Source organism: Notechis scutatus, chromosome 2 (genome assembly GCF_049901735.1).
Source record: "Notechis scutatus isolate UNSWTSFEM ecotype Mainland chromosome 2, rNotScu1.2, whole genome shotgun sequence".
In the NCBI taxonomy this organism is placed as follows: domain Eukaryota; kingdom Metazoa; phylum Chordata; class Lepidosauria; order Squamata; family Elapidae; genus Notechis; species Notechis scutatus.
In genome coordinates, this window is record NC_142010.1 from 214,357,359 (window position 1) to 214,378,589 (window position 21,231).

At 38.5% G+C, this 21,231-nt stretch overlaps 1 protein-coding gene across 3 annotated transcripts in view; it reads right to left on the minus strand.

Moving 5' to 3' along the window:
- Positions 1–20,859, minus strand: part of SNCAIP (synuclein alpha interacting protein) — a 113,910-nt gene extending 93,051 nt beyond the window's left edge. Inside the window, exon 1 of one of the 3 annotated variants that reach the window (XM_087958022.1) lies at positions 19,573–20,859. The gene's annotated coding sequence lies outside the window, so the exon portion shown is untranslated. The remainder of the gene's footprint in view (positions 1–19,572) is intronic. The other 2 variants (XM_087958021.1, XM_087958024.1) reach the window with 2 other exon arrangements.
- Positions 20,860–21,231: the final 372 nt, after the last annotated feature.

Here is a 21,231-nt window from a genome sequence, read left to right on the forward strand (position 1 = left end):
CATTATGGCATTCTAGATACCATTTTATCTTAAAAACAGACATCAGATAAGGAGAGCTAAGTAGAATGTCATTAAAAAGCATGCTTTTTAATAGAATTTGTTAGTCAGTAAAGGTGCTACCAGCCTCCTCATAAAATCAAAGCATTCAGTTCCAAAGGATAAAACCTTTGAGAAATGAATTTTCAGCAGAAAAGATATTGGTGGATTGACTATACATGTAGTCCTGAGGTGCTATCACCTCAGACACTTTTTTTTACGTTCTCAGAACCTAATTCAGTGGTGTTTTTAAGGCATGTCCTACTTTTTCTATCAAAATTGAAGTTATTCTTCAGTTTTAACTGTGTGGCCTAAATATGTTTATGAATTCATACCAAAACCATTTATCTACCTTTAACTTTCCCTAATTTTAACAGCACTATACAGTTTAATTTTATTTTCTGAAAAATTTAAAAGTTTTACAAATGATTCAGGCAAAAGTCTTTTTAAACATCCCGCTTAACATATTTCATTACTCTGATTTCATCTTGACCCACTTCAGGAGTATTTTATTGGGATTTCACTTTACCAGTATAATGAATATTAAAAATATGTTTGTAAATATAGTCCTTACTTTATATATCTTCTATTGTAATAGCTACACAGAATCCAAAGCTCTATGGAATCTCATGCAAACAAGGAACTCCCAACTATAAATATTTTGTACTTCTTATAGTATCAGGAGTAGGAGTCCTGAGGTAGAGCTATGTATACCATTTTCTATAATTTCCACAATATTATCCAGATTAATGGTGAACTGCAAATTCAACTACTTCTAGAATAAATTTCCAGAAGCACCTTTGCCTTTATTGTAAGGTGACCAACTTTTTTACAATGAGAAGGAGGACACAAATAAATTTAAGAAAAAAAACAAAGCCACTTGCATGCGGCGCATTCTTGCACGTGGTACACTCTCTCAAAACAATTCTCCTGTGCGGAGCGCATGCGTCTCATAATCGCGTCTTGCCGCACTGTACCAAGCCTTCACAAATCGTCATGTCAAATACAAATATGTCACATCACACACAATGGATCGGATCAATCATCATCAATCAAATACAGAGATTTACAGATTAGTCTTCAAATATCAAAAAGGAGGACATGTAGGAGGACACTTTTCAAGAGAGGACAGAACTTACAAAAGGACTGTCCTCCCTAAAGGAGGACGATTGGTCACCTTATTTATTGAGTCTCATGTTGTTTATCATTGTAGTGTATCAGCTTAATTGGCTGCTTAAACATGCCAATAGCCTTATGCAGTTACTTGTTACTTTGGGCTGCTGGTATATATTGTAATTCTTTCAGATTCACTAGAGTTAGTTTTTCTGGGAGTTTCAATAAAGCAAGCAGCTTTAAGTGCTGAGTCCAGTGTCCTTTTTCTTGTTCAGTAGAAAAAACACAACAGCCATCTCATAGTCTTATATTTCCCATTTGTTTAATACTTGTAAATGATTATAATACTTACAAATGATTATAATACTTATGAATTATTCAGGGGTGGGATCTGACCGGTGTAACTACCGGTTCAGTGATTTTATGTTTTGCGCTGCGCGCACATGTAAAACATCATCAGATTACTACCTGGACAGCTGAGCAGTGCTGCACACTGGTGAGCAGCATTTGAAAAAGCACTTTTTTCCTGCTTTTTCAAACACAGCTATGCCGCGCAAAGCATCTTGAGGTTGAAAAAGCAGGTCAGGTAAGAGCCCGGGCGGGTGAGCCAAAACAGCAGTAGACATAGAACCGGTTCTATGTCTGCTGCTCTTCAGAGCTACCGGTTCTACAGAGCCAGACAGAACCGGTAGAAACCCACCCCTGAAATTATTCTCCTCTTCTCTTCCTCTTCTCTTCCTCTCCTCTCATCTCTTCTCATCATGTAGAAAAGCACCAGTATTATATATAGAGAAGAGATCTGCTGGCTGAGACCAAAGGCCTACCAATATTAGCATTCTCCCCAATAATGGTCAACTAGATCCACATGAAAAGCACATAAGTGGGATATGAGCACAACAAATCGTTCCTCTCATCTTTACTCCGACAACAAGAATAAATCTATTCCATGGAGTGGATTGTTCTACCCATTGACATTTAAATGAGCAAAGCAATTGATCAATATGCCATTCAAATGACAGAATGGTATCATGATTTATTTTATCAAAATTATATGAATAATCAGAAAAATTAGGATCATATTCTGCCTGTCCTTTTTTTTCTGGGTTAGATTATCCATCTAAGAGTTCTTAGTATCATATTGCAGCCAGAAGCCAAAATTAGTGGGATAATCAACACACAAACCCTATTTGTAATTGGATAACTACTACCATTCACATCTTTTCTGAAAATGGGAGAATAAAATCTATATAGTACATGGAACATTCTATAGGAACAAAAAGAATATATTCAGGAACAATTGAACCCGTCAGCTAATGAAGAATATAATACAATTTGGATACAATATGACATTCATGCCAATTCCATTATCTTTCTACCAGCAAAGCTTTAAAACCAGGAATAAAAACAATGAAGTAAATTAGTGCTGGGCTGCATTGTACAAAAAACCCTGCCAACATCAAAGCATATACTGTTTTGCAAAATAACCCAATATTGCAGAATCAAGTATAAGTATGTGATGATATGCAGGAGAGATAAAACAAAACCTTTCTGCTATCATTTTGAAATGCTCACAGTATTGCAACTTGATATTGGGAAGGGTTATGTAATCCATTCCATAGTTTAAACTTTCTGAAATAGAAATTCTGAGGTTGGTTGAACTGCAAAATAGAGTTATGGACACTTTGAAAATGATCTGAAAAAAGTGCTCTGTAAACTCAACTACTTAAAGCAGCATTATCAATTTTCAAAATTACATGGAAGCCCCAAAAGGGATATGCCTGCTTTAATAATCAGTACAGAGGTTATCTACTTATGCCGACTGAATGGGTTCTTCCAAATAATTTTCATTTAATGCATGTTACAGGAGAATAATACTATTAAGTATCTCTCTGAATGAATCTTTGAATGAATTTTATACTATTAAGGGTGAAAGCTGTTTGCATGACATACATCTGAAATAATATTTACAAAGAAAAATTAACTACAAAACAACTTAATCAAAAAGTCATCAATTTACCACTGAATTAGATTGCTGGACAGGGACCCAGGCTGATATAGCATTTAATATACTGGACTGGGACTAGAGAGACCCATGTACGGATTCATTTTCAGAAATAAAAGCTCACTTGGTAATTGGCCTAGTTATTATCTCTCAGTCCAGCCTACTTTACAGAACTGTTGTGAGAAAATTATGCAGTGGTATCTACACAATGGGAGAATAATATATTAAGAAAAAAATATGCAAGATAACGAATATTTTAACAACTTATCCCATATGCAAAATTTATACCATTCTGAATGAACCGTAGAATTGAGTTTAATAACACTTGGTAGTGACCATTTGCTCCTAAGGTATCCAAATCCTATTTTAAGTATTTCAGATTTCAAAATGATTAAAATTCTTCTCAGGGAGAACATCAGTCAGTAACTGAAATAGGCATCACTCCAAAAGTCAGATTTCATTCCTATGTCAAAAGCAATATATGATTCCCAAATAGCAACAATACAAATATATTATTATAATAGACTTCAAAAAATATTTAATATTTTTAGAATGTTTTGAAACAGTATAAAAATGTGTTTAATGGCACTTAAATGCCCAACTAATTCATTCATGTTTCATTTATAAAATAGTATGGTCCGTTTTGTTTAACACATTCCAGCAGCCCTGAATGGAGTCGGAAATACCACACTTGGATGCATGTAATAGAGGGTACAATTAGTAAGCTTACAATTATTTTTTCATTGTTTGAAATTAAATACTGTCAGGAGAAATATAAAAATTGTCATCAAAGACTTCACACTAAAAGAGCATTCCGAACAATATGCTAATATTATCACCAAAATTGTATTTCTATGGAGAACAAGAATATATGAAATAAATCCAAGATAGCTAAGTGCAAATTCATTGGCTTTTAGTAATTTTGGCCATGTGTTTTCAGAAATGTGACATTGTCTGCAAATCAAATTGCAATACTGTAGCTGAGATGAATGATTTACTAATAAATGTTTTACTATTTGTATTCTTTGTTAAATAATACTTTCAAAAAAATCAGAAATTAGTAAAATAGATTGTGTTTAATTTTATTCAGAAGTGTTAATAATTTAGAGCCACAACTATTTCCTATTTGAATGGAAAAGTATACATGACAAGAATGATCTGGAAATATTCTCCTGTATCGCACCCTTTAAGACTTCTTCCATTAGATAAGTGTGATGCTCATTGAATAAGTCAATGGAAAAATTCTATTGCTGGCTTGTTGTTGCCTGACTGGTTTTTGATAGAGACACATTTGAAGTAATCTTGTCCAAAGTTGTTTTATTTTCTCAAAATTAGCCTGGATCGACATTATGAAATAATCAGATTTGTGCCAACAATTGATCCAGTTATCACTTCTTTGTTAAAATTAACTGTAGTAAAAAGAGAGAACCACTGGATCTCATTGCAGAAATATTTACTCCATGGATGCTCCCAGGTCTCTGGTCAGCATGAAGTACTGTAGCTCTTGTAGTACGCTGTTACCTCAGCACCCATCTTTAATTGGTTCTGGGAAACATGACAAGTACTAAAAATGACAAGTGCAAACAAACCATGTGACTTAACAGATGGCCCTTTGTTTTGGCTGGGAAGAACTTTCTGTCTGTTCCTTTTCCTATGTCAATGACCTTCCTAGCATGGCAGACTTTCTCTCCACCGAGGCTGTTCCTCCTCTTCTTTTTGCAGCGACCTTTCTGGCAAGGCCAACTTTTTGTCCATTCTCCATGGCCGTCCCCCTTTTCCTATCACAGTGTATTGAGTACCAAACAAACAATGAGTACTGGGACATTTTCATGTCAAAATGCATTGAGTACCAAATTTGATGAGTTTTAAAGCAGTTGAATACTGAGGTACTTCTGTACAGTTTGTCTACCATCCTTACTCTTACCCTCCTTTTAAATATGACTACTTTAATTTTTTTAAAAAAATATAGTAATCTCTTCCACAATTTTTTACAGACTGAGAGAAAAACGTTGTTGGCAAATTTGTGCCAGAGTTATAACAAACTCAGTCTGAATTATTTCAGACTCCTTTCCATTACAATGTGGTACACAGCAGGGCTGCTCACTTTCATCCTTGCTGTTGAATTTGATTCTTAAAGCTCTGGCCATCATGATAAAGCACTCTTTAGATGTATTACTGTGTATTAGTGTTATTTAAATGCCCCTTAAATGCACTCCCCTCTTTTGGGGGGAATCCTCTAATGAATCCTCCTTTGGGGTGAATCCTTTGGGAGAATCCTCTGGGAAGCTTGGTGCTAAGAGTCTGTAGGATGATTCCCTTTCTCTTCTGTTTGGATTGGAAGGTTTGCCTCTGCTCGAAGGGCAAAATGTTTAAAACTACCAGGAGAAGTGGGGAGGAAGCTGCCCGGCCAGTCTGTATTCTTAGGGAACTGATGGAGGGAATGAAAGTAAAGAAAACTTAAATGGGGGGGGGGGATTCCACAGGGGGGTTTCGGGTGGCTGGAGCAGGAGGAGAGCACTTGACCATACGAGGGATGACACCATGACCTGAAGCTCTGGGGCAGAAAGCAAAACGAGGCGTGGGGAGGGAGAGAAACGATTGCATCACCCTCCCACCGGCACTTCCATCCACTCAACCCCGAAAGACTAACTGACTTGCAGAACCTTGTTGACATAGCTGCAGTCAATCAAAGCAATGCCCCTGCAGGAGGGTAGGCGGTTCTCGTCAGCAGCGGGGTCTGTCTCACTGCTGCTGCTGTTGTTGGAGACAGCACTGGCAAGAGAGGCGCCAGCACTGGCTGGAACCATGGAAGCTACAGCTTCCCCACCCGAGAAGCGGCTGAAACGCTACTGGTGGAGGAATGCGCAGCACTCCAAACGTGGCAGCACACGGGCAGAAGGGAAAGCAACAGCAGCAGAGGAAGTGCAAAGTGCCCCACCGCCACCAAAGCTGACATCCACACCACCGCCGCAGCCCGCCCACTGACCCTGCCTGCACCCAGCACCATACCTGGGTCTGCAGCAAAGGTGCTTGGTGGGGGTAGGGAGCTCCACCATGGTTGGCTGTTAAGAGTGGCTGGTGGCAAGTCGTGGCTGCCCACAGGGTGCTCTAGGTGAGGGAGCGGGGGGGAATTAAATCACCCCCAAAAGACCGACTAGCCATTTTGGGGGGTCAAAAGAAAATAAGGCCCGGCTTTATTTTCTGAGAAACATGGTAGTTAAGGCACTGAGTTAGAAACTAGGAGACATATAAGTCTTGCCTTAGGCATGAAAGTCAGCTGGGTGACTTTGGGCTCATCACCTTCTCTCAGCTCACATCAACTTTGGGTGACAAGCACGTCTGTAAATTTCTATTGCAACCAAACAGTTGATTGTGGGGGTGGGTGGAGAGAAGCAGACCCTGCACTTGCAGGAAAAACTAGTAAGGAAAATAAAATATTGTAAAGAGATGGGATTTGTGATTTCTACTGATTATTTTAATATCTGGTGCTACCCAAAGATATTTCTAAGTACATGCAATAAATATGTTGAAACTTCTAGAAAGGGTTGAAATAGATGTTAATAGAGGGCTTAAAATTTCTTTACAGCTGTTAATGTTAATATTATTAAAGTTAATGTTATTAAAATGAACATTGTCTCTTATTTATGTTCCTAGAAGCATTCCTATGTTAACATCTAATAAATATTTCATTTTGACTGATTATATTTAGGAGATTTATTTGGGAGAATGGATCAAGATTCTTTTGAGGAAGGTGGTTTTGTCTACAAAGATACTGTTGGACTAATATTTTACCAGCCACCTGTTGGTGGAATAATAATATAATGAAATATTGTACTTTATGGCCTAAGTTGGAAAGTTATTGTCTATTTCCTTTGTGATCATGGCATGGAACAACATATAACAGAAAGGTTATTTCATTTCCAGGAGTTTTGAGCATGGAAATCTTTGTACCATAATGGGACATAAATGGAATTTTGATAGTAAGATTCATGTATATCTAACATTTTGGAAAATTGTTAAAATTGAAAATTGGTAGTAAATCATTTCATTGGAAAGCCTGAGCAGAATACAACTACTATGTAATGACTATTTCAAGGATTTTTCCAAATTTTAAATAGAATTTGGTCTTCCCAATTCACAATAGCGGTATCTTCAGCTAAAGCATTCTGCAACAGATCAATAAGCATCATGTGCTTTGACTACCTCAAATGTAACTGTGTTGCTTTCTTGCCTGATGGAATCATTATATAAATAAAATCACCTATTTCTATCAAAACTCAATAACATTTTTAAAGTGGACATTTCTGGGATATTTTAAACATGGACTAAAAGAGTAGAATTTCTGAGAAATCTTAGGATCGTTTAAAAATGTTAAAACGGTATCTATACTTTTAAGATACCTTTTAAACATTTTGATGAATCAAAAATTAATATTGTGGACTCCCCAAAGACATATTAGAAAGATGGACATAAGATTTGTTATGGTGGAGATATAAGAAAGTTGAGGACTCATACCTATATGACATGGTAATATGACCATTTAGTATTTCGGGGATATTAGATTAACATATACTAGTAGATTTATGGGGAACTTTTAAATGTTGAAAGAGGTAACTATAATGTAGAATTATACACCAAAGTTTTGGAATGTGACTACTTATCAAGAATTGTGGTTGTATATAGCAGATGGTGGGGAACAGCAAAAAAAAATATTAAGAAATTTAAAAAGTAATATTATTTAAACTGTCAAGGAATAATTTTTGAAAATATGTCATCTAACTGTTCAGAAAAGACAATATTTTCTACTAATCACACAATGCAGCAATATGTGTTACTATGGCAGATTCCTTGATATCATATCATAATAATTTATATTGTTCATATATAGACACAGTTCGATCTAGTGGTTAAGTTGCCAGGCTAGAAAGTGGGAGACCATGAATTCTAGTCCTTCCTTGACCATGAAAGCCACTTGGGTAATCTTGGGCCAGTCACTCTCTCTCAGCCCAATTCACCTTACTGTGTGTTGTTGTTGGGAAAATAGGAGGAGGAAAGTGTGCTGGATATGTTCACCACCTTGAGTTATTTGTAAAAATAATAAAGGCAGGATATAAATCAATATAAACTTGATAAATTTGATAAACCAGTGAATATTGATGGCTAAGTATTAAAATATATATTTGCTTTCCATCTTCGTAAGTTTGTACTTTATAATTTTTTTCCTTAAATAAGATTTTGTTACAAAAATATAATTTAAAAATTGCAAATTGATTTCCAAAGAACAAAGATATCATGTTTGGAAGAAATAGAGAACTTTACAGATTTGCCTATTTTGTATTCCTTCAATTTATTATATACATTCTTTCAATTTATTATGTGTGCCAGTAAAGCAAAATATTTTATAGCAATAATATTCACATTATCTCTGCCAATAAACAATACCAATTATTATAAGCATGCATCATTAGTTGTGCATATCCTTCCACAGGCTATTTCATGTGGAAGAACTTAAAACATCTGAACAGAACTGAACTGAACAGTAATTTCTACAGCAGAACTTTCTATAGCAGAACAATACCTTTTTTTCACTAGGGTCAATGGGATTGAAATAAGCTTAACAATACTTGCATTTTTATGAAAAAATAATTGAAACTCATGCATGTCAACTTAATATTTCATATCAAATATAACTGCAAAAGTTACAGTAGTAAATTTTTTGAAATTTTATTAAAATGATTAATCAAGATTTTAAACTAACATGACTTCAAAAAGCCACTCTCTACCCAACTATGATTAAAACAAGACAAAAATTTAAAAACCGTACCAAAACATATATAACCCCTATAAAATAATGCCCCCAATAACTTCCCAAGCAGGGTTTTTTTCTCTCTCTTCATGTCTGTTATTGGGTGGGCATTAATTTCCTTCTGGGAACAATTGGTCATGGAAGATAAACTGCAAGCACAGTCATGGATGACTGGATAACTATCCTTCTTAATGAAACAGAAGAATAGTTTTGTGCAAGAAGAGAGAACAAATGCCATATCTTATAAAATGATATAAATTTATTCAAGCTTAGGGTATATCTAGACAAACCTCCTTTCATGCAACCTGCTACAAGTATTTGTAAAGAAGTTGCACAAATAATATATGCAGCTCTTTGAATCCATTTCCTGGTATTTTTTAATGTAAAAAAATCTGTATGTCATTAAACACAGCATTTTTCAAAGCATTAACACTTTTCCCCTTCTGGCTGTTCTTCATTTATACACACAGACATGTCTCATAAAATTATATTATACGAATGCTTAACTACTTGGATTCTCAAGGTCCTCCCACCCTCCTTTTTTCCTTTCTTTTTAACAAAGTGGATCTAATTTTTTGCATTTGGAGACTCTGTATGTACAATTACAGGATTTTCTGGAAGAAGGCCAAAGCTTATAACTTTAGAGAAAAAAATGATATATAAAGTGAAGGTCAGCAATGAATTTAAATTAAATATGATCATACTGAGCTGAATAAGCCAGTACAAGGAAATTCAAATATTTCTTAGGTGTATATTCCAGACCCATTACTCTTATCTCAGTTAAAGTTTAATTGTTTGCAATCATGGATGGAATCATCTATTACAGTCATCTACATCTTTTTTCTATTCTTTGTCAAACATTTTTTTCTGATACTATCAAGTCAATATTTAAGGTCAGGATTGTTAAGAATTTAGCTGCAGCCATTTTCTTGATGAGAAAAATCCTAGTATGCCTTTCTACCCCTCAAATTACTGCTTCTGAGTTTTGCATTTTCATATCAAATGTTTCAATATATGCATATGTGACATGAAAAGTATAAGAAGTATGGGGCCATTGCTTAATAAGCATAAAGGCAAACTACTAAGAGGTAAACTGTTCATTATTCAGTCTTCCCAAAGCTTTTGACGAGGCTCAGTCATTAACAACTGAATTCAAATTAATGGACATCTGGCTACATCACCCAACTTCAGTAAGAATATAAAAGGGAAAATCTGATTTCAGCTAAGTGTGAGTGCTTAGCTAACTAATCAACAGGTAGCAACTCAATAACAGATAGAACACCTCAGTATTTCTCCAGGGAAAATTTACCCTAGTATGATTTCAAAGGATTTCCCAATGGTAGATGATACCAAAACTTAAAATAAAATACACAATTGTATGTGTACAATTGTCACATTTTTTACGGCACAATAATGTCCGTCGGCCCTTGTATAAAGGTTCCTGCCAAATTTTCTCCTCCTGAAAAAGATGGGATCTTGACTTGGGCAACCATATTCACTTGGGAAAAAGTATCTAAAGGTTTTCAAGGCAGAACAAACTGCAAATCATAGTCCTGCATCATAAGCTGCTTCTGCTGAAAAACAAATTTTAAAAATTAGCGATGAAACTTGAATATCACTAAAAATGCTGGAGAAAAGGGGATATTTGAGTAAATAAAAGACATACTGATCACACGTGAACTGGCAAATTGGTAAACAGTTGTGATAATGTTTTGGTTGATCTTGCTATGTATTACTGTATATTGTATATTCTGAATACACTGTATCTAATACATGAAGAAATATACTTCATTAATCAAGGAAGCAATATAAATATGAATATTAAGGAATCAGAAGTACTGATTGAATAATTTTTTGTGAAACATTTGTAACTGACAGATTCTTCCTGTCTCCTCTTGACAATTTAATAATCCAGAATTTTTGCCATTCCAATTTTGAACCTGTGGAAGTTTGTAAAACATTTTTATGTAATGATGGATCCAGCAACAGCCTAATGATACAAAAGAATCACAATGTTGTGAAAACAAGCAGGGTTAGGCAGGGTCATACCAGCACTAACATGTGAAAAATATAAAATGCTATAGGGAAGCATTGATTGGCTTCTTTGATATTTCCAGAAATGTAATGCATTATGGCATCCATACCGCACCATTGCACTCATTTCACATACTAGCAAAGTTATGCTCAAAATCCTACAAGCTAGGCTCCAGCAGTATGTGGACCAAGAACTACCAGAGTACAGGCAGGATTTTGAAGAGGCAGAGGAACCAGAGATCAAATTGCCAACATATGCTGGATCATGGAGAAAGCTAGTGAGCTCCAGAAAAACATCGAATTCTGCTTAATTGGCTATGCTAAAGCCAATTGATTGTGTGGATCACAAAAAATTGTGGCAAGTTCTTGAAGAGATGGAGTTCCAGACCATGTTTTTCTCTTGAGAAACCTATATGTGGGTCAAGAAGCAACAGTGAGAACTGGACACAGAACTACTGATTGGTTCAAAATTGAGAAAGAAGATCAGCAAGCCTATATACTGTTGCCCTGCCTATTTAACTTATATGCAGAGCACATCATGAGAAAGCCAGGGCTAAATGAATCACAAGTTGGAATTAAGATTGCCGGGAGAAATATCAACAACCTCAGATATGCAAATGATGCCACTCTAAATGGCAGAAAGTGAAGAGGAACTAAAGAGCCTCTTGATGCGGGTAAAGGAGGAGAGTGCAAAAGTTGGCTTGAAACTCAACATTAAGAAAACTAAGATTATGGCATCCAGCCCTTTCAATTCCTGGCAAATAGATGGGGAAGAAATGGAGGTAGTGACAGATTTTATTTTCCTGGGCTCCAAGATCACCGCAGATGGGGACTACAGCCATGAAATTTCCTGGGGAAGAAAACTATGGCAAACCTAGACAGCATACTAAAAAGCAGAGGCATCACCCTGCCAACAAAAGTGCATATAGTCAAGGCTATGGTTTTCCCAGTTGTAATGTATGGCTGTGAAAACTGGACCATAAGGCAGGCTGAGTGCCAAAGAATTGAGGCCTTTGAACTATGGTGCTGGAGAGGACTCCTGCGAGTCCCTTGGACTGAAAGATGATCAAACAGTCAGTCCTAGAGGAGATCAACCCTGACTGCTCTTTAGAAGGCCAGATCCTGAAGATGAAACTCAAATACTTTGGCCACCTAATGAGAAGGAAGGACTCACTGGAGAAGAGCATAATGCTGGGAACGATTGAGGGCAAAAGAAGGGGACATCAGAGAATAAAGTGGCTAGATGGAGTCACTGAAGCAGTTGGTGTGAGCGTAAATGGACTCCAGGGGATGGTAGAGGACAGGAAGGCCTGGAGGAATGTTGTCCATGGAGTCATGATGCATCGGACATACTTCGCGATTAACAACAACAGCAAGAGATACTACTACCTAAATAATGGGACAAAATAAAAACTGGCCTGTACAATATGACCTATTGTAACAATTCTTCTGTGAGAGACTGAGATTGTGGATGTTAGTTTACTTGTGGCTTAGCACATTACATGAAACCAGTCACTACTGTTGGTAAACAATGGTTTATGCCATTGGTATGATGGGCAAAAATGTCTTATGAAAGTTATATGTTATTATGTAGAAGAGCTGTTAGGCAAGTATAGCAGACCTGCAGCCCTTGGTTGCCAAAATGTGGGCTGTATAAGTTGCCCTATGACTGCTTTCCCCATCACCATTTGGCTGGTGGAAAATTTGTTAAATATTCACTGTACAATTACTTATTTTGGTTCTCATCTTTCTTCCAAAAACCCAGTGTTACTTTTATAGCCATCTGTAAGAGATAAAATCAAGATATAAACCTAATGCTCATATTCAGGAAATTGAAGCCTCACTGGATGACTGTATTTGTCCCAGCCCTGGTCTATCCACAATTTTGGCAATATCTAGATGAAATTCTGAAGTGATTTATCTTGATCAGGTTTTTTTTTACGTCTCAAAAATCTGGCATTTTAACTGGGGTGTGCAGATATGCACTGTAATCATGTCAGTTAGGTAGGGCTACAAAAATACCACAGCTACTAGAAAGCAGCAAATAGAGCATTCTCAGTTACTTTGCTGCCATCTGGATTTTTGCACCCTGGATAGACTTAAATTACTGACTAAATTGCAAAATTGAGCAGGCCTTTGTATTATGAACTCCACTATTTGAACCAAATTATTACACTATAAACCAGATCAGAGGATCGTTACAAGAGAAGTAATATGGGTTAGGATTGCATGATTTAAGTTATAATTCAAAAGAATAATCTGCATGAATATATGTCATCTTGTTTACTTAAGAATAATTATATTTCTCTGGCTCAAACTGATTATTTTAAATAGCTTAAGAGTATTCCCCTTTTTTGCAATATTATGAAACAAATTAATGAGATCAAATGGAAATCATTCAAAGTTCTTAAGCAATTCAACTGTGAAAATGCTCAAAATATGTAACATTTTCTAAGCCAGTGTTCTTAGGTAGAGGACTGGCAACCCCCCCCCCCCATTTATCCGTTTACACTACATCATCAAGAAAGATTTAGGAGATTAGCAGATATTATTCTTGATTAGGTGAACATCAGTTCTGGATAGTTTTGTATTCATGTGTTATTTGTAAAATAGCACAGAGGAATCATTGAACGGTTTCATTTTTTGCTTTCCTTAAATCCAGAGGCAGGAAAGAACGTTAAGGTCAGAACTGGTTCAGCATCATAATGTGTATTCAAAGTTGGATAGGATAAAACCCACCAAGCATAGAAAGCTTACAGTTTGTTGGTTCAGAGCCAAAGATAAAGCATGTTTCCAATGTCCTCTTTGAAAGGACTTACTTGAGAACAGAGCTCTAACTCGTAAGAACGAGTTTTTTGTAAGGATACCGTATCAGAATTGGGTGCTGGATATACTCAGAAAGACTAGTTTGATAAGTCCTTGATTCTAAGCTTCATTGTTTCCATTATGCTGGAAATAATGTCCTATTAGGTTCTGATAATATGCCTACATTTATCTTTGATGTTGATTTACTGTCACTTAACTCTCAGATTGACATTGGATTTTGTTTTTGGAACTGCTTGCTATTTACTTCTTGCTTGAACCTTGGACTGGATGCCAACTTTGTTGCTGACTATGATAACTTAGACCAGGTTACTAGTCATCCATATCCTTGCCAGGGCAAAACATTGAGGTTAAAATGACTTAACACTGTAGAATGAAAATTCTTGCTGGAAAATGAGAACGGTTTCTAATTTTGCAGAGTGAAGTACATATCAACAGGCCTATGGATCTAATAAACCCTGTGAAGACCCTCAGAGGCATTTTGGAGTAGGATGGCCTAGAAATTAGATAGGTAGGTAGGTAGAGAGAGACATAGCACAAACATTAGCTACAAGCAAATTTTGCCTGCATTTCATTTCACATATAAAAATGCATGAAGGAGAATCAGGATGGAGAGTACACTTTTTTTTTCCAATTAAGATCCAGGGAGATTTTTCTTTTCTTCTCCCTGCAGCACAAGGCTCTTTGCAGAAAGGCTGCTTCTCCCATAATGATTCCTAGACTGCCCAGTGACACCAGTGATTATACACAAAAATACTGCAGGAGAAGTTTCTTTGCAAAGAGCATCCTCTACCCTCTAATCAACCTGACAACTTTTTCCCATTAGACTGGAAATCTGTCAAAACAAATACTTTCTGCTTTATCCTAAATTGGGACCAGTGCTTTAAACTGGTTTATAAATTATTTGGAATCAAGAGGTCATGCTTACTGGTGACTCTTAATTATTTAGAAAACCTAACACAAAATAGAACAGCAAAGAGTGCTAAGAGGATCCATCAGAATGGGGGGACCGAAATGAAAATGGCAAATATAGTTCAACAAAGGAACATGTAAAATTATTTATATAGGAGCAAAAAAAAAATAGCATTAGCAGTAGACTTATATACCACGTCAGAGTGCTTTACGGCTCTCTCCAAGCGATTTGCAGAGTCAGCATATTGCCCCCAACAATCTGAGGGCATTTTACTGACCTTGGAAGGATGAAAGGCTGAGTCAACCAGTACTGCATTCTAACCACTGTGCCACCACAGCTCTTCCTAACATCACAGACATAGGTTGTGGTGGTTAGTTTTTTTAAAAAAAACCTTGATCTAGTGTAAAGCTACAATAAAAAGGTAAGAACTAGGTTGATTGGGGCAAAACAAATAATTATAAAGCTGCTTTTATAAAATTTGTGCTATGATCTTAGTAGGAATGTTGTATGTAGTTATGACCATTGCACACAAAAAATGGAAAAATGCAGGAATGGGACAGAAAAATAAGGATAGGATTATTTCCTTCTTATAATACTAGAATGAGAGGTTATTCAATTATGCTGAATAATGAGAGGTACAAGATAAACAAATGGAAATCCTTTCTCACACAGTGTTTAGGTAAATTGAAATTTGCTACTGCAAGATTATGAGAAACATAATTTATTTCTGAAAAGAACTTCCTCTCAAAAGAGCCTAGAGCAGAATAATGTATGTGTGTGTGTGTGTGTTACATTTATCACAGGAAATCAAACACTGTTAGGTCTTGGACTGGTGTATGGGTGAATAGTTAGGTTTTCAGTTGTTCCTTTGAAAAAAGACAGCATCTCAAGCAGCTAAAGCTGCAATCAGGATGATGCCAGAAATGCAGCGATGGCATCCACTTTGCAAACTTTAAAAGGATAGGCAAATTCATGAAATATAGCAATAGCAATAGCTTTCTTAGACTTATATACTGCTTCACAGTTTAAGCAGTTTTACAGAGTCAGCATATTGTCCCCAAAAATCTGGGTCCTATAAAGTTACTACTACTATAATTACTAGTTAGTAATTATGATGGCTATAAGTTAGTGCACTTTCTAATTGTTCAATCCCCTTAATTAATCCTATCCTTGAAGGTTGGGAGAAAAGAGAAAAAATGGGATATGAATCCCTTCTGGAATTTGTTTGGATACAAAATCCTTCAAAATTTTAATGTTTGAAAGTTTATTTCTTCTTTCCCTTTCAAAACATTCCTGTGAGAGCTGTCCTTCTTTATTTGTTTGGAAGGTATACTTGACTGTACAGAACAACAGAGTTGGAAGAGATCTTGAAGTTTGCTAGTCCAACTCCCTGCTCAAGTAGGAAACCCTATACCAGTGTTGAACTTTTTCAGCAATGAGTGCCAAAATGGGAGCACACACACACTGGAAACCAGAAGAGCAGTTGCCCAGTGTGCATGCACGTGCCAGGCAGCTGCTCTTCCAGTTTCCAGCACGTGCATGCGCACCACCTGGTCTTCCAGTTTCTGGTGTGCATATGCACACGAAGACCAGCTAGCCAGTGCGCATGCACGTGCTGGAAACCGGAAGAGCAGCCGCCTGGTGTACATGCCCGTGCTGGGAAGATGATCTGCCAGTTTCTGGCATGCATGCTGGTCTTCACACGTGCCAGAAACTGGAAGACCAGGTGGCCAGTGCACATGCATGTGCCAGAAATGAGAAGAGCAGCTGCCCCGTGCGTGCATGAGCACCTGGTGGCTGCTCTTCCAGTTTCCAGCACTCCTGCATGCATGAAGACCAGCTGGCCAGCACGCTGGAACCCAGAAGATCAATGAATGATGCTTGTGTGCCCGGAGAGATGGCTCTGTGTGACACTTCCGGCACACATGGCATAGGTTCGCCATCATGGCCCTATACCATTTCAGACAAAGGTTGTCCAATCGCTTCTTTAAAACCTCCAGTGATGGAGCACACCCAGCTTCTGGAGGCAAGCCATTTGATCACCATATACCATTGCATAGTGAGATGATTATGCTCTTAAAGCAGGGGTGTCAAGCTCCATTTCATTGAGGGCCGCATCAGGGCTGGGGAGCGTGGCCAGGGTGGGTGTGGCCAGCTTGACATCACTCATGTTGGGGGCGCCTGTGACCCAAGCGCTCTGTCAGCAAAAATAGACTCCTGAGCTCTGTTTTCAACTTGAGAGGGTCTCCTGCAACCCTCTGCCTGTGAAAATGGAGCTCGGGAGGGCCATGCGCGGTCTTCACAAGTTCCTTTTTCGGCTGGGACAACCTTCTGCAAATGTCTGCCAGCGAAAACAGAGCTTGGGAGCCCCGTTTTCACTGGCAGAGACACTGTGGGCCAGTCCTTCGCTGTTTCCGGGGTGGCCTCACGGGCCAGATCTAAGCACCCTGTGGGCCTTGAATTTCACACCTCTGTCTTACAGGAAGCATCAACAAGACAAAGAGCCCCTGTATTCTTTCCTGGTGGATTACAATTAACCTTCAAAAATAAATTGTCTTGTCCCACCAATGCCCCTGCAATTTTTTAATGCTTGCACAAGATAAAAAGAAAAAGGTGGATGTCTTTTTATGTGTGCAAATAATACTCACAAAAGCAGAGCAAAAGAAGTTGCTCAACTTTATTACATTATGCATTACTTTCAATATCAGAGACAGTATGCCTATCCTCTGTACATCATTTGTTCTTGAATACTGGAAGGATTTTGTAGCCTTCATAACCTGTTTGCAGACTTCTGCTTGCTAACTATAGAAGTTAAATGCTGAATTGCAGGCCACTGGCCTTATGTTCCAAGTTGAAGATAATGATGAAAAGTGTACTGAATGGCAACTGATCTGCTGTAATTGGCCTTGAGTCCATCTCCAAAGTAAAGTGGTTTTCACACCCAATTTCTCTTCCACATGAAATATGGCATAAAGTATCATCCTGTTTCTTGAATCAACCAACCGCAACTGAATGTTTAAAGTATCTCAGACTTTTTTTTACTAGAATACTTATATGACCAAACATCAATATTAATCTCCAAGTCTTGTTCCTTAGATTCCTTATCATATATTTAACAGATATCTTAAAAAAATAGCACTTACACCAGGTAGTACTTACAGCAGATATGCAAAGGACAAAGAGTTTGCAAAGCATTTTGCTGGACAACAGTTTTCCTCCAAAATCTTTTTTAAAACAAAAACAAAAACAGAAGACTGGACCCAATCTATCTTTAATTTCTTTTAAATTTTGTTAAATGTAATTTGAAAAGCTGTCATTCAAAATATTTTCAGCACAAGGAGGACCTAGCTTAGAAGTAAGCAATTTGCACTGACATCATAATTTATTTAGAAGAGTCACTGAAATTAAGATAATGAAGAACTTTCAGAGATCTGATATGGATATGGTTAAAATAGTAATAAATCCACTGATTTCTAAATTAAATTTCATTAAAATAATACACTAAAACGTACTAGTTCTGGTTTTTTTTAAATCCTTTAGAAACCTGAACACTCTTGTTCTTTGATGGATACCTGTCAACTGCAAGTTGATTAGATCCTTGTTCACATTAGGAGGAAGATCAGGAACCATAAGCGAACAACAGGGCAATGGCATCCTGCTCACCCGTTATTCTACGCAAGCATAACATGCAACAGGAAAAACCAATTACATCTGAGAGTTTTGCTCAAAGTAACATTGAGAATTGTCAACAATGGTTATTTCTGAGGACCATTTCTTCATTGCACGGACTTCAGCAAAGAATGCTAGCATTTCCTGTGGAAACTTTTTTTTTTTTTGGCTAGTAACATCCCACCAATTTTGCACTTTTTCATGTTTTTAACAACATAAATAGATACACCGTGGCATTCTGACAATAACCACAATGAAATGTTTGCAAGGTTCGCTGACTTGTTTCAGAAAGCATCAGGACAAAAGAAAACTTTTTTTAAAAAGGGTGGGGGGAGAGGATTTACATATCATCAGAGGCAAGTCAGAACCCAGAGACCCTCTTTAACTGTCCATAAAAGTGGCTCGCAAGTGGCTCCGAATCAAATTATAAATGGGACTTTCAGGTCTATTGCCTTTAAAAAAAACAAAACTCATTGATCTCGTTCGCTAGTATGCTTTTCTCTCTCCATTTCTCATCCTCAGTACTGTACTAGTACTACACGTAGCTGGTTTCTAGACGTTGTTTGATAGCCGCCCATTCAAAGTACCGTAGTCTAAGACACCTTTTTTTTTTCTCGAGTGGATAAGATAGTTGGCTTATGAGAACATCTCTCACACTCCGTTTCTCTCTCTCTCTCTCTCTCTCTCTCTCGCACACACGTTTAAGAGGTTTCCCTGCTACTACAGGCAGCCTTCGTCCGATTTTGTTATCCAGAGCCTCCCGCTTGGGCAGAAAACTGCTCCTTGAACAGAAAGCTTGAAGGGGGGAAAAAAGGTAGGCTATAAAAGAGGAAGCCGAACCGCGGAGAGAGACGCGAGCAACAAGAGGGACCAGGCGGCTGCTTGGGAGCTGTTGCTGCCGGCGTGAGCTTCCCGTTCAAAGAGCCCCGCAGCTGCGGCGTTACTATAGAGACACCGCCGCCAAACCTTTTTCCCGCTAGGGCAACCCGCGAGACCGGAGCAGACCGAGTCCCAGCAGAGCTCGGCGCCTTCTCCGCCTCTTTTCCTCCCCTAAAAAAATAAAAAAAAATAAAATCCAGGCAAGCGACAAGAGAGGAGTCCCCGCAGCAAACTTGTGGCAGCCGCCCGCGCTCCCTCCTTCTCGCCTTCCCTCAGGTGGAACTTGCTCGCACTCACCCTCTCTCAAGGCTCTCGGCTCCTCCGGGGACTCCTCGCCGCGGCGGCTCGACAAGCTCCGGCTTCCTCCTCCTGCTGCTGCTGCTGCTGCTGCTGCTGCCGTCGTCTGGCTCCAGCAGAACGCGGCACGGGAGGGCTTGGGGACGCGGAGCGCCGGCTTCTCGGCTGCTTGCGTCACAATAAAGCCGAGGCCATTCCCCACGCCGGGAATTCGGGGGGCTGCCGAGAAGGGGCGGGGGGGGGGCTACCACGTGACTTCAAAGGGAGGCCCTGAGGGAGGAGGAGGAGGAGGAGGAAGAGCGGGCGGAGAGGTGACGGCCGGCGGTCAAGCAAAAGCAGCTCTCCCGAAGCTGAAGGCTGAACGGCTGGAGCTTCCCCACCCACCTAGCTCCTGATGCTGAAATAGCCCCTTCAAGCCCCCTCCTCAGGCCGCTCCTCACCGACCACGCGTTCCCGTCTTCTTACTGGACTCGTTCGCCTCAGTCTCACTTCTTTTTCGCTCTTCTCCACCCAGCCACTCATCCCCCCCATCCCTGTCACAGGTCCTGTGGTGCCCCTTGCTCTCTCTTCTTCCCTTCTATCTTTCCTTGCTTTTCCTTCGGCAAGCGTTCCTTGGCTCTCTTGCCTGCCTCGCTGGCGTCTCCCGCCTTCATTTCTCGCCTAGTCCCAGTTCTTCCCGACCCATTTTGCCTGTCCTCCCATCTGACCTCTCGCGTCCTTTTTCTTTCTCTGTGGCTTCTCTTCCTCATCCTCTCCGACTTTATTCCTGTGCGTTTGTGTGTGTGTATACTTTCCTAGGCGTTTTTCTTCTTCAAAATATTATCTTGCTTTTCAAAGCTGCTTCTGCCCCAACCTGTCCTGAACAATGGGTAGCCTGGGCGCCTTGGCATCTCTGAGAACCTAAAGGGTTAATAAACTTTTGTGCTGAACAAAATGTGTTTTCTGTGCCAGTTCAGAGGATAAATAAAAGGAGTTTATTTTCAGGCTCAATTAAGAGGACATGAGACTGATACTGTCTTGTTTGCCTCTAAATAAATATTGGCTTTTTTGTTTATTAATACAATTTAACTGGAACATCTCTTGTTGCTTTAATGTAGCCATTTAAGGCGAGGGTGGACCAAATAAATACATGCAGATAAATTATCTCTCACTATAGCTAATAATAAACTAACTTTGAGGTTCGTGCTCAGACAGATAGCTTGGAAATGATCCTGGTAAGTGTGCTGTACTTGATTGTGAAAATGCTTCCTATTAAGGCCCTTGTGATCTGAACAGATGATGGACCAGAAAAAAAAAAGCCTCCCTGAAAGAAGAAGGAGTAAAAGAAGGAAATACAATGGATGATAAAATGGATTGAAGAAATTGTAGGATTGTCCTTGGAAAAGCTACAAGGTGTTTTTTTTTTTTTTTGGCAAAGACATTTAGTCACCAGGAATTAACTGGTGCCAGATCAATTTCAACTAACTACAAGAGCAAAAGATGGAACCCTCCCCCCCCCCTTTTTTCTTTCTTCTATAACTCTTATCTGCGTGAGTTTTAAGCATAGTTCAGTTAATGGGGCGAAAATAAAATATAGATCATAGGAATGGTAGTTGTGTCACCTTAATATTGCTGAGCAACTGTATCCAACAGCCTCAACCAGAATGATCAATAGTGAAG